At 36.7% G+C, this 14,560-nt stretch overlaps 1 pseudogene; it reads left to right on the plus strand.

The window, feature by feature from the left end:
* Nucleotides 1-3,184: 3,184 nt before the first annotated feature.
* On the plus strand, nt 3,185-4,600 carry LOC146887669 (zinc finger BED domain-containing protein RICESLEEPER 2-like; annotated as a pseudogene).
* The last annotated feature ends 9,960 nt before the right edge of the window (nt 4,601-14,560 follow it).

Raw genomic sequence — 14,560 nt, forward strand, 5'->3', positions numbered from 1 at the left:
TTGATAAAGATACTTCAAAGTAATCAATTCTAGGAGATCAAAGTTAGAAGTGGTAATAAAGGTTGACTTTGGCTTCTCCCCATTTAACTCACAAAATATGGGTAGAGATGGATAGACATGTACATAAGATTTTTGTGTCAATAGGTTTGGTTCAACCAATAAAACTTTAGGTTTATTGGCTTGTAATTTGTAAGACCTAATTTTCACCTTTTATGTGTAAATGCATATTTTTCTTTCATTCTTTCTTTTTTAAGTTGTGCTTTATCTTCTCTCTATCTTCTTCCCTTCGAATCTCATCTTGTTTATAATTTGGTTATATTTCATAATAACTCAAGTACAAAGGATTGTCTCAACAAAACAACTTTTCTCATAACTTACAGATGTTTTTCCTATTGATTAGGAGTTTCTTGAGAGCAGAAAGTTTCAGGGAAGTGAAGTCATTTTAGATAATCATAGGTGTGAACTTTTAATTGAAGTCCTTTAACTAATTCAAGAAGAATTTCTTATGCATGTGTCTCCCACATTCTTTAGTTACATGTAGAATTTGAAGCACTTTATGCGTGTATGTGTGTATGTATGTATGTCCATTATTCTTCAATTGCATGTAGAAACTAAAAACTTACAATGCTTGTGTATCAAACGTTCTTCCATTGCATATAGAATTTGAAGCTCATGTGTTGCATGAAATTTAGAGGCTTTCCCATTATATGTGGGGCCCAAGTTGATCGATGACATGTGTGGTCGACATTCTTTACGACACATCATTTTCTTGAGTCTTTGCTTTGTCGATTGAGTTAGGGTTCTTACTTATTTGTCTATGTGGAGTCTTCATTTTCTTTTCGTCTTAAAAGTAAAGTAAACTCATTATTGTTCCTGAAAATAGTAGTTTTACAAAGAGGGATAATAGTTTCAAAGTTCACGAGAGATAATTTTGTTTAAAGAAGTGTTTATGTGTTGGTGCAAGAGGTTTTGTTTATGAATTGAAGGTATCATATAACACCCTCACTTAGTAATAGCAAACGTGCCTCATTTGTTTCATTTGAGTCACTTCAATGAGTGTTTCATTTGATTCCCTTACTTAGAAAAAGAAATTGAGCTTAAGTGAAGGTTTCATTGAGGGTCACTCCAACAAGTGTTTGGTTTAACACCCTCACACAAGTGAATTGCCTTCACTCATGCAGAGATCTCTTCTAGTGTCGCTATTTATGTGGTTTCATATGAATTTTATGTTTTAATGATTTATTAATTTAAGTTAGGTGAATTGTTGTAATACACACACACATACACTCATACATACATACATACATACATACATACATACATACATACATACATACATACATACATACATACATACATACATACATACATATATAAATACATACATACGTACAAGGAACGAAAATGTGAATGGCATTCTTTGTGTAATGTGTGAATTAGAGTCATGAATCTAGTACAACATGTGAATTGTAGTCTAAGATAGTGTATTAAACATTGGAACCTATGAAAGAGATCCATCATTTCACTGATGGACTAAATAACAAACTAAGATATCAAATAGTAAGAAATTTAAGGGAGATTTATTGAACATATGACACACTATGAGTCCTGAATTTTGGATGCCTTAAACTAGGAGTGAGCAAAAAGTGTAGAATCGACCGCATATGACCAAACCGAATGAAAAAAATAAGTGATGGGTCGGTTTTGCACAATTTCAGATAATGACAAATAAATTAAAATGAGCAAAACAGATTTAAATGGTTGGATACGGATCTTGGAAAAAATATTCACAAATACCCGACCTATGGGTATTATTTAATTATTATAAAAATTTTAAGATTGAAAACACTCTCTCTTAGGGAACAAACCCTAGTTGCCCATGCCTGTTTTTTCATTCTTCTTCTTTTGATACACTCCTATCCAGTGCCTCTCATCTCTTCTTTGCATTCCCTGACACCTTTTCACAAAGAAACAAATGTAAGTGTCCAAAACCGCATCAAGCTCCTCCTCTCTAAGATCGGAGCCGTTGGGACAGGAAACGAGAAGAAGTAGTGTGAATCTGGGTCACAATGATCTCATCCTCCTCCCCTTACATTGTTCCAAGAAATTGGTTAGGGTCGCTAGAAAGGAGGACATTATGTACATAAGGTGTCAAGTGTTTGAGAAGCTCACTAAAGAGTTGCATTAGAAGGTTCATAACAAGCAAGCTCAAATCGCTCCCAGAAAAGTTCTTATTTTTACTTTTTTCTCCTTCTGAATTGTTTTCTTGTTTTTGTTTTAGAGTTGATTTGTAGGCTTTTGGTGATAGACATTCAATTATTGTGTTAGATCTCAAAGTACCATAGCATAGAGATAACAAAGAATGTTCCTAATATGAAAAAAGCATAAGTGGATTAGATATTCACATAAATATTGTGGAGGAAAGAGACGGGTTGGTGGTAAGAGAACTCTTGTTTTACAAATGGCTAGTGAAATTTCTATTATTCTTAATTTGAGTTTGACATTGGTATGTCATTTCCCCATATTTCTTGCACCTTGTAATTTCTTTGGATTATGAATGGAATAAGTATTAGTATTAATATACATGTATACGATTTGTAGTTATTAACTATGAATTCTTCATTACAATTGTAATGGAGATACATAGGTAATAGTTGCCTCTATTTTCACAACAAGCTAAGCCCAACCCTACAAATAAACCTGAACATACAGGAGTAGACCATAATGTTATATAAAAAAAAGTGAAAACCAATGTTAGGGGTAAGAAAACAACTTTTGTATTGGGATCACGTCACAAAAATCTTTTGAATCCACAAATTCAATTGCAACATATAATCATTGTGGTAAGCGATATAGATGTGATCCAAAGACACATGAAACATCTAACCTTCTTAATCACCTTAAAAGGTTGTGTCCTAAATATCTATTTGTTGCCATTAATGACCCTAACTAAACAAGTATCACCTTTAAAAGTGGTGACAATAATAGTCTTCTTGCAACCACCCAAAAGTATAATGTTCAAGCTTATCGAAAGGCAATTGTTATATTTGTCATTGTGGATGAAAAACCATTTTAAGGTGGTGGAGAGTAAGGGTTTTAAGAACTTGTGTAGACAATTATAACCTTTGTTTGTTGTCCTATCAAGGTTCAAAATAGCTAGAAATTATTTTCAATTATATATGGAATGTGTTTGTTTTCAGTTAGGAATGTGTCCACACTCACAGTTGATAATGCATCATTTAATGATGTGGTTGTTACATATTTAAAAAAATGAAAAATATGGGTGGATTAGTAATGAATTGACAACATATACTAAACTTAGTTATGAGTAATGGCTTAAAAATGTTGCATAATTCAATCACAAGTACTAAGATTGTTGTTAGATTTGTAAGATTTTCACCATAAAGATTGGCTAAGTTTAGATAGCGTAGAGTTTTCAAAAGTTGAATGCAAAAAAACTATTGTTTCTTGATGTTCCCACAAGGTGGAATTCCACATATATGATGTTAAATGCAGGAACAAAATTTCAAGTTGCTTTTGAAAAACTTGACAATGAAGACTCTAGCTATATGGGTTTTTTTGGTGATGAAGGTCCCTCATTTGCTAGTGATTGGAAACATACCTAAGATTTTGTTAAGTTTCTAAAAATTTTCTATGAGACCACTAAATCTTCTTTACATCATTGCATGTGAGTATACACATTGCATTCACTAAATGACTACTATTCATTTTGCACTTAACAAGACAACTATGAATTTGAATTGTATATTAGCACCTACTAGTTATGACATGAGGCTAAAGTATCACAAGTATTGGGATAATGTTAATAACATCATGCACTTGTTATATTTTGGTATCATTCTTTATCCTCGTTACAAGTTTGGGTATGTAATTTGGAATTTTCAAGAAGTGTATAAACATGATTCAAATAAAGTTGTAGAATTAACTAACTGTGTTAAAGATAATTTGAAACAAATGTACGATCGGTACAAATCACTTAATGATGAACAACATGGACCTGAGCAGCCACCTAAACATCAATTCGATGCATTAACCATTGTTGAAATTCCTGAATATTTGGCAATGGCTATTGCTTTTTAGAAGCGTTTGAGAGAAAAAGATAGATAGAAAAAAAATAAGTTAGAAAGGTATATAAATGAATATGTTGTTGATGGTGATGACCAACTTGATATTTTGGTTTGGTGTAAAATAAATTCTTCACAGTTTTCCATTCTATAAAGAATGGTTAGAGACGTGTTAGCCACCCCTATTTCCATAGTTGTCTCTGGGAGTCCATTTAATACTATCCACCAATGGTTGAGGCACTTATTTGTGCTCAAAATTGGTTAAGTACCATTATTACTCAATTTGATGGTATCACTGCCAATGAAGAGTTTGAGCTTTTTGAGGAGATTTTCACAAGTACGGTTTGGTTTATTTTTATTCTAGAAATTCTTTTGTAATTATGTTGTTTTGTATATTAATAATTTTTTTTCAATTAATTTTAGAATTTAATGGTAACATGATGGGAGGAGTTGAAGTAAGACTAGAAGGAGTTGGGTGTGGAAACAAAATTGGTTCATCATCTCATAACAACTAATGTTGTGAATCTTAATCCATCTAAGATGTGTGTCTTCCTTTAATTATCATTATTATTAAATTGCTTATTATTTTGTTATGTTTTAATTGCTTTTCTCTTATGCAATTGTGGTATTTTTTGAAGGCATTTGTTACAAATAAATATGGAGACTGAATTTGAATATTATCTTTCTATTACATTTTTTTAGAAGACATCATTGCATGTGTTGCCTTTATTAGGGGTATGGTAAATCACTTTGGTACATGAGTGTTTTTTATCCTAAAATAGCATTGGCAATGATGAAATCATTAAAGGTGAGATATTATATATAAAAGAAAGTCATTTAGTTTGGTGAGATATTCCTTTGAATTAAAAGTGAGATTGATGGTCACTTATGAAAGCTTCTTTATCTTTCTTCTTTGCCTTCTTTTCAGCAGGTTTATCAACCTTGTGGTTAAGAAGGTTGAGGTTGATGCATGAAATCTGAGATATCTAAATGCACATTAGTTTTGCCTGATTTTTCATCCAAATCACCTCGCAGTGGTGCTTCATCATTGGCTCCTACAAAGGTATCTTGGTTCATTTTCCACCCATGGATAACTTGATATAAGTATTTAGTGTGCGATGGAACCATCTTCCATTCCCTTTCCTTCTCAATGAAATTTCAAATGTAGTCGGGTGTTTTAACCAACACGTGCAAAAATTGTTGAAGTTGCATCTTCCTTTTGGTTTCAGAAATTATATCTTTTGGATCAAATGAAAATTGCAAGGAAACTATATTGCATTGATTCAAGAAAGCAAAGATTTTGTCACTTATGCACTCATAAATGCCACTACAATTAGAAATATACTCAAGAAATATGATAAGGTATGATTATTTTTTTTCTCCCCAAAATAAGTTTTAACAAGGACAAAACATTGATATAGTTTATTAGGTGCTTTTGAGATTTTGGAATTGGATTAATTTTGTTCCTATCAGAACATGGGATTTAGTAAATCAAGGGAACTAAAGGTTTGTGCTAAAATCTGTAACACCCCAGCTATTTGTAACATCCCAACCGGATATTACGAATTTAAAATAAAATAGAAAATTAATAATACATCAGCTATTAAAACATCATTTCCCAAAAATGAGGGAAATTTAAAACTTTATTTCATCGTGAAATGTCTCAAATTCATAATTTAAAAATTCAAATACAAAAACCATGTTCAATAATCCAAATGTTTAAATAATCCTTAAAATACATAAAATAGTAAAACTCTGAGAAAAATCCTCTCCCAGCTAGCCCCACTCCTGCTCTATGTCTCACCAGATCCACCTATAACATCATCTGCTCCCATGTATCGCGTACACGATCATCGCCAAACACAAGCAGATAGGGTGAACTAACAATTAAAATAATGACATATACAAACATATATATATATATATATATATATATATATATATATATATATATATCACAATCACACCAAAAGAAATCTTGGAATCATGCCCAAGCCATTTAAAGAGATCTCAGATTATCTTCAGATCGTATAATAGGAACTCTTTTATAATTTTTGTAATGTTTTTGTTTGGGCTTTATCGGAGATTTAGTTGTGTTGGGCCTTTCGGTGTTTCGACCCATAGTATATAAGCCCCTGTGAGACACATTTGTATTTAGATTTAAGTTATATGAAAATTTGAGTTTTCTCTCAAGTCTCAAGGTTCTCCTCAAAACCACTAATCCTTATCTTTGAATTTCTAATTCAAAGTGGCGTGTCTTCCTCACTTATCTTGGAATCTCCTCCAAGTGGCGTGAATTCCTTCCGTTTCGCAACTCCATTCATTCGACCTCCTCCATCTTCCCCTTCGTCGATTTTCGTTCTAGGGGTTTTGTACCCATTTCTGTCCAAGATGTTTTCCATCCCCAAATCCGAGATGATCCTTCATCATCTGGTAATCAGAGCTCAGTTAGTTGTTCTTCTAAGATATGTTTCAGATTTTCTTGTTTGTGGTTCCAAAATTGTTTGTGGGGCACTCATTTGTTCACGGTTCTTGTTCATGTTTTGGGGTTCTATCGTCTTTCTTCGTTTATTCTTGTATTCGTAACTCTTCGTCTGGCTTGCTTTTGAATTGGTGATTGGAAGTGTTTGTTTATCCATAATGGCGCAATGTTGCGGTATTCAAAATTACTTTGTCCCAACGGCCATTCTGTGGTCTTTGCTGGTCTTGAATTGCCACGAATAGTTGTTCTTGGTTCAATTGTGGGATTCTAAACCTCGAAAGTGAAGGAACTCCAATCGAAAGTAGGTTGCTAAAGCAATTTCATCTTTGATTGGAGGTTTTGGTAGACGCGCCGCAGTAGAGGATTTGACTGTGTTGATTGCAGTTGAGTAAAGCAGAGTTAAGAATGCATATAAGGTGTTTACGAAAATGACTCAGTGAAGATTTTTAAAGATTTAATTCTTGTATTAAATTGGTGAAGCTGTAGATGATTGGCTAATGTGGTTGGATTGGCACTAAATTTGTGAACACGGTATTGTGTGTTGTGTTGTTTGAAGTGGTGGATACTAGTGCAAAGTGGAAACTTCGTGCTTGGGGGTTGTTGGACCCATCTTGAAGCAATAGAGTTTGGTGAAGTGGTGTTTGAAAGTGGCCAAGCATGCATTAGTTTGGTGTATTCTTTGACTCCTAATGTATAAGACAAATTTGTCCAATAGCCTAAATAGAAGGGTTTGTGGTGTGCAAAGCCAAGATAAGTTTCATCTTGGAGGTGCTGAGAGGTTGTTCTGAATTGGTGCTTTGAGGGTGTTCTTGATCAAGCAGTGCAACTTGGGAAAATTTAAGCTAGTTCAGGAAAATCTATTGCACAAGAAACTCCAGATGTGGCTCATCTAACTTCTGCAATTGACCAACAGCTGGTCTAGTCACTTTGGTGCACGACATCAGCCCCTCGCTTAAGCGAAAAAATTTGGTGCACCAAGTTTTTGATAATTCTAGCAAATGACAACAATAAATTTTAATCCAAGCGGTGCCAACACTTTCTAGATTCCTTGGTGTAGTGAATAGAATTTGTTTGGAGCAATTGGAGAAAGTGCAGTTCGTGCTGATTTTTGTTTGCGGGTTCATGTGATGGCAATCTTGGAAGCAATGTGGTTTATTCAATAGTAGACCACCTAAGACTTGTACGGGTTCATTTAGTTCTAATTTGGTGCAACAACTTCATTCGTATGTGGTGTAACTAATTTGACTGCTACAACAACGTTTCTTTATGTGGTCCAATCAATGCAGGACACTAAATCGAGCAGATTTTCAAGCGGTGGAGGTAAGATTTTTGGTGCGTAATCAAGTGTAAATTGATTCGAGCAACGTCATCAATTGGTGAAGCAGCTTGGACTACATTTAGTGCACAATATTTATTAGATCCAAGCAGTGTGCAGATTGGGAAGTGGAATTTGATTTGGTGCAGTGGCAATCGCCAAGTACGTGTCCTCACCACGAGGTCTCTTTAGTATTCTCAGTGGTAATTTTGTGGCAGCAATTAATTTGTCCCTTTGGTGTAGTAAAGCAGTGCAAAGTGAATGTGCAGCCATCATTCCAAGTCTGTTTTGGTCCAATTGTTGAAACAACAAATCCAGCCATGAATGTGTAGCCAATAAGCAACGTGAAATCAGAGTTGGAAGAGGTTGAGGTTGGAACCATCACAGAATGTTCAATTGGTGTAGAAAAATATTTGGAGCGGTGTTTGTAACTCTCACTACAACCAATTGGATTTATGTAATTGATGGCAACCATATTTGATTTAAGCATTTTGGCAACAGTTGGCTCATTTTTGGAGCAACCAAATATGTTTTTACGTGTTGCATTTCATGGTGATAGTTGTGTGTTTGGTGAGAGTTAGAAGCTGCAACATTCTATTTTTGCCTCAAGCGGTGCCACAAAGTGAAATTATCACAGCCTCATTCGGTGCATGTGTAGTTGAAATGTTGCTGCAAGTTTTGGAAGGGTGGCAGCAACTCATTCATGTTTAGGCGTTGCCAAGTGTAGTCTAATCCAAAACTAGCCCCTATAGCCACGCGTTCATGACCGAAACTTGCCCAAGCCATTTGGTGCTTGATGCAGACCTTTCACGGTAGCATTCTTTTATCATAACTTGGTGCAGTGAACGTGGCAACCACGCAGAATTGGATTGAACGACAACCCTTTCTTTATTTCACTTAGTGACCTTGGTTTGGCACGTTATTTTGGCTAGACCGTGTGACTTGAGTGGCTGGAACAGTTTGCGCTGTTGTGTTGGGTGGCTGTCCTAACTGTTTTTGGTGCTGATTTGAAGCTTGAAACAGTGGCCATTTAATGTAGTGTTATTCGTCTTTTACTGTTGTTTTGACTTACCACCATGGATGCTATCTTGGAGTGATTTTTTTTTTTGTTTGGGCTACAAATTATGGTGCTTCGGTCACTTCTCTAGGTCAATTTTGGATGCACTTTTTGCATTTTGCTTTGTCTAGTTCTTTCCATTTATAGTCATTAATTGTTCATTATTGCTTTGCTTGAGTCTCTTGTCCATCATTTCTCTTTGAGTTTAATTTTCCTTGGATTCTTGTGTTGTGGGACAATGTACCTAGAGCTAAATTGTTGGAAGTACTGCTTGTGGGAGTTTGAATTAATCATCACAGTTTAGCTTGAGTATTTTGTTTCACATTTCCAGTAGTAATTCTAAATACTTTGTTTAGATTACTCTTGTCTTTTAAAGTGCTTTTCTCGTTGTCAGTGTCTTAGTTTGTCACATATTCACTCTCTTTGGTTTAACCTTTTCTTGCTTTTGGTGCTTTTTAGTTTGTCTTTAAATTTCCTTAGTTTTGTCTTGGAGTTTTCCTTTCCTTGGCCTCCTGAGTTGAGCTTAGATCCGTTACATCTTTCACTTTGATGTTGAATTCTTGATGGGTTGATTGAAGGTTCTTTGAAGAACTGAACATGAACTTGAGAGCGAGTGAATACACTTAAAGAGTGAAACACAAGTGAAATTGAGTGTAAACACGTAAGGAGTGGTGAGACCCATTTGATAATTTTATCCATATTACTTGTGTTAACCACTTATTGTGTTTTGTATTAGTTCTTGTTTCCTCTTTTTCATTGCAGGAATTAGCAATTTTGAGCACTCCATAATATTCCATACACGTTCGACCTTGATAAAGGATATCAACTTCCTTGTGTCCAAAATTATCAAGCTTAATAGCAAACTTGGGGAACTTTGAAGGGAGCACAAACATGATAGAAGATCATTGCCAAGCGACAAAACAAGTGCTATTAGGTGCACCAAGTGTGAAGGATATGGAAACAAAAATTATCAATGTCGTAATTGGAACACAAAGTACATGACTCTTCAAAAACTCCAGGATTACATTGTATACTTGAAAGAGGTGAAGAGGAGTGTTAGGCAAAAGCTCGAAGTCAGGCGCGAGCAACAAGAAAAAAGGGAGCGTGAAAAGGCGAAAAGAACACTAAAGGAAATGTGGGAAAAGGAAAGACAAGAGAGAGAGTTAAAAAGGAGAAAAGAGCTAGAGATGAGAGAAATAGAACAACAAAAGGAAGAGCTCAAAAAAAGAGATAGAGAAAGAGAGGTGAGAGTACAAATGAGACTATAACGATTTGAGATGTTGGAAAAAGAAAGACAAGTGGAAAATTTGGAGAGGGAACAAAGGAAGAAAGCGCTAATAGAAATAAAAGTGAACAAGCTAAGAGAGAAAAAGAAGAAAGAGCGACGAGAAAAGGAGGAAGAAGAACAAAGAGAGAAACATGAGAAGGAGTCTCTCCTCATACCCTTAACATGCATGGTTGAGATGAAATCCTTAAAGGGGGATGATAATGCGTTAAATTGTTATTCCCATTCACATCATGATTTTGAATTTTCATTAGGAACACTTACTAACCCCTCCCCTTTTGTCTTAATGCCTAGGGAAGACTTATATATTAAGGAGCAATGACATAAGTAGTGGGGTGAAGAAAAGATGATAGAAAAGGCAGCAAAAAAATGGGCAAAACATGAACCTGACTTTAATCATCTGCTTGTGTGTTTGTCCTATCATGAAAATCCTAAGGGATTTCAAGGACACTCTTTTTCTGTTATAATTACTATGGGTTGTTTTCCTTCTTATTTCAATGTGGATAGTATAGTTGTGTTGAAACTCTTTGATGTGTTTTGCATGTTTATCTTTGATCCTGGAGGACAATCTCCAAGCACCTTAATAATAAGAGATTGGCCTCTTCCATGATTCCAATCTCATTTTTTTATAGCATTTTATTTCTGTCTTTAGACTATTATGGTTTTGTGTGCTTTCAGCACTTATGTTTGCATGTTTGATTGTAGGTAATAAAGCGTTAAAATTCGAGGTCGAATTTTCTCCAACCCCGAGGCAATGATGTAGGCGTGGTTCGGGATTGTCACAGGGATTTCAGAGCAGTTGATGGAATCATGCCCAAGCCATTCAAAGAGATCTCAGATTATCTTCAGATCGTATAATAGGAACTCTTTTATAATTTTTGTAATGTTTTTGTTTGGGCTTTATCGAACATTTAGTTGTGTTAGGCCTTTCGATGTTTCGGCCCATAGTATATAAGCCCATGTGAGACACATTTGTATTTAGATTTGAGTTATATGAAAATTTGAGTTTTCTCTCAAGTCTCGAGGTTCTCCGCAGAACCACTGATCCTTATCTTTGAATTTCTGATTCAAAGTGGCGGATCTTCCTCACTTATCTTGGAATCTCCTCCAAGTGGTGTGAATTCTTCCTGTTCCGCAACTACATTGATTCGACGTCCTCCATCTTCACCTTCGTCGATTTTCATTCTAGGGTTTTTGTACCCATTTATGTCCAAGACGCTTTCCATCCTCAAATCTGAGATGATCCTTCATCACTTTGCCTCAGCAGAATCGTCTGGCGCTGCTCACGAGTCGACAGGCGCACCACGCTTCTAGATCGCCTAGCGGGGGACACGTACCGCTAGGCACCAAATGCCTCTGGTGCCACTGTCTGCAGGTGTTGCCTGACGGGAAGACCTTAACCGCCAGGCGCCACACGTTCTAGTAGCCACTGTTTTTGTAGCTATCGTTTGACAGCTCCAAACCTTCTGTTAGGCGCTACACCAATACAGCGAGTTGTAATGGTTGTTAACTGGTCTAGTCATGATTCGTCCTATACCAAGCATCCTTCTCCTTGATTCAAAGCACCACAACATGTTGGAATCATGTGCAAGCTTAAGGTCATTCCACATGCACCTCACCTCAATTTCTTATCACTAAATTTACACCCAATCAACCTTGACAATACCATAAATCTGATTTAATATAGCCTACATACAACACTTATGCGATTGTCCTTAATTACATTCTGTTATGGCCTTTATTATGCTTCTTGTTCCCAACCTATGCACCTTCTCGCTACCATCCCTTACTATGCCACTTACTTATTCGTACATTGATATAAAACCATTTACTTAGGAATTTATACTAAGAACGACCATACACTGTCATAATGAACCTAGACTCTCACTGCATCATTCTTATGCCTCCAAATACTACAACAATTAGTGCAGTTCTTACGCTTAATTCCTCCATCTCAAAACTCATAATTTATACCCAATTAAATCATGCTACTAACTCCCAATCACCATTCTACACCTCAGTCCAATAACCATAATTGGTTTCTTAACTAATTCGGCCCCCAACTGAGACCTAGACTCAGAATTGTATCCAAGAGCCACGCAACCACTTGCTCTGCACTGGCGCTTGGCAGCACCTAGCCTGCCACCAGCCTCTCTAATTTTCCACCCAAATACACTATTTTCATACGCTTATGAGCACTATTAATACATCATACTCTGGCTACACCAATTCATTTTACATTTTCTCACGTAATTTAATCAAAACCCAAGATCCCCAATGTTCAACCCTAAAACGAGAATGGTGCCATAATCATCCAATTTCCCTTCATTACATCATAATTTCGCAACAATTCCCTTCCATTTAATCATTTAATGAGTTTAACACCTTTTCCACCGACCAAAAATCGCCCAGAAATCCCAAAACATAAAAATCGAACCAGATTGGCTCGCATCGCCTAGCGGGTGTTCATCACCGCTAGGCCCTTCATCTAGAAACCTAGAAAATTGGGTTGAACAGCACGCGTTCTAACATCCCGACCAGAGGATTTAAATAATAAAATAATGAAGTAAATAATAAAAATTCATTTATTATAACTGATATTCCCAAAACGTGGGAAAATTAAAAACTTTTATTACTTTCACAATAAACCAAAATTCATAAGTATAAATAAGATTGTAATTATCCAAAAGTCCAGAATATTCATAATTACAAATTATTTGAAAGCATAAAAACTTCATAAAAGTTCTGATAAAATCTTCTCCCAAAACTAGTCTCGCTCCGCCTCTAGGCCTCACCAGATCCACCTGCAATAACATCTGCTTCCGTGTACCGCGTATACGACCATCGCCAAACACAAGCAGATAGGGTGAGCTAACAAATTACACATATATATAAATATTGCAAAGTTATATATATATATATATATATATATATATCACACAATCACACCAATACTACTACAGTAAAATCGCTTGAAAGATATGATGAGTCGAACCTTGGCTCACATTCAATATTTAAATTTTGGGAATTTAATATTATTTTTGTGCTTAAAAATTGTATTTAGTTGCATACTATATTATTGGGTATTATTGAGTTTAATAATGCAACTATAATTTAATTTAGGTCCTTAAGAGTGTAAATAATGAATATTTTAATTCATAAATTAAGTCCCAAAATAGGGATTTTGGAGAGAAATAGTTTTGGTACTAAATGTATCCCCAATTCTCATGTTTACACCCCTTTTTCCAATTGGATTATCTATTTCTGAAAAAAAACATTTCTGGAGCTAACTGCACCCCCTGTTTTCAGGTTTACACCCCCTTCTGTAATTTAATTTTCAATTTCTGCTTTGCACCCCTCTGTTTTACTAAGCTGCACCCTTAATGTCACTTAAACTCTCGTCCTCCAAATTTCGCCACGTGGCAATCCTCCACTTATAAAATTAACCAATTACAACTTGTCACGTCCTCAATCCCCCACTCACTAAAATAACCACTCATAGTCTGCCACATCATCAATCCTCCACTAACTCAAATCACCAATCAAAACATGTCACCTCATCACTCTCTCTCTCCTTCACACAACTAAAACCTTAACCCTAATTTCCTTCTTCTCTCTCTTTCGCACCAATCCACTTCGTAGCCGCCACACTCCGCAGCCGCCACGACCACGTCCGGCCACCACTGTACACGTCGGAAAGCCGTCGTCCGTCGCGCCCTCGTCAGAAACCCCAACCACCCGTCACGTTGCCATCCGTTCGACCTTCCACTCCTGCGCAACAGTGATTCCTCCGTTGTCCAAGACGAACGTCGTCGCTCCATCTGCACCGCCACCATCTTCTCCAACGTCTCCTGCTGCCACCAACACCACTCGGGCTTGAACCAGCCTCGTCGCTAGCCAGTCCCGCGTTGTCGTCGAAGTGCATCGCTTCCATGGCAGCCACCACGTCGCACTCGCGCCTCCTTCTTCCTCCACCATCCCGCTGCCTCGCGTCAGGATTGCGTGCACCAGAAACCACTATTGTTGCGGCCCTAGCGAGACCTGCAGCAGCCAACGCGAGCTCCGCTGCGTCGTTTTTGTGCCACCATCGAAGCCATGGAAGCCACCATGAGCTCGCCATGGAAGCCACCACGAGTTCGCACCAGCACAGTGGCAGTACTTCACCAACACAAACCTCTCTTCCCTCTCACGCTGCCATCACGCATACGAAGAGACGAAGTCATTCTCGCATCTGCACGCAAGTTCTATTCGTCACAGATCTGCACCAGTTCGAACAAGACTGAACCCCACCACCTCGTCGTCGTGCGCAACATCGGAAGTGCATTCACAGTCATTG

Source organism: Vigna unguiculata, chromosome 3 (assembly GCF_037176805.1).
Source record: "Vigna unguiculata cultivar grain cowpea cultivar isolate G323 ecotype 2 chromosome 3, ASM3717680v1, whole genome shotgun sequence".
NCBI lineage: Eukaryota > Viridiplantae > Streptophyta > Magnoliopsida > Fabales > Fabaceae > Vigna > Vigna unguiculata.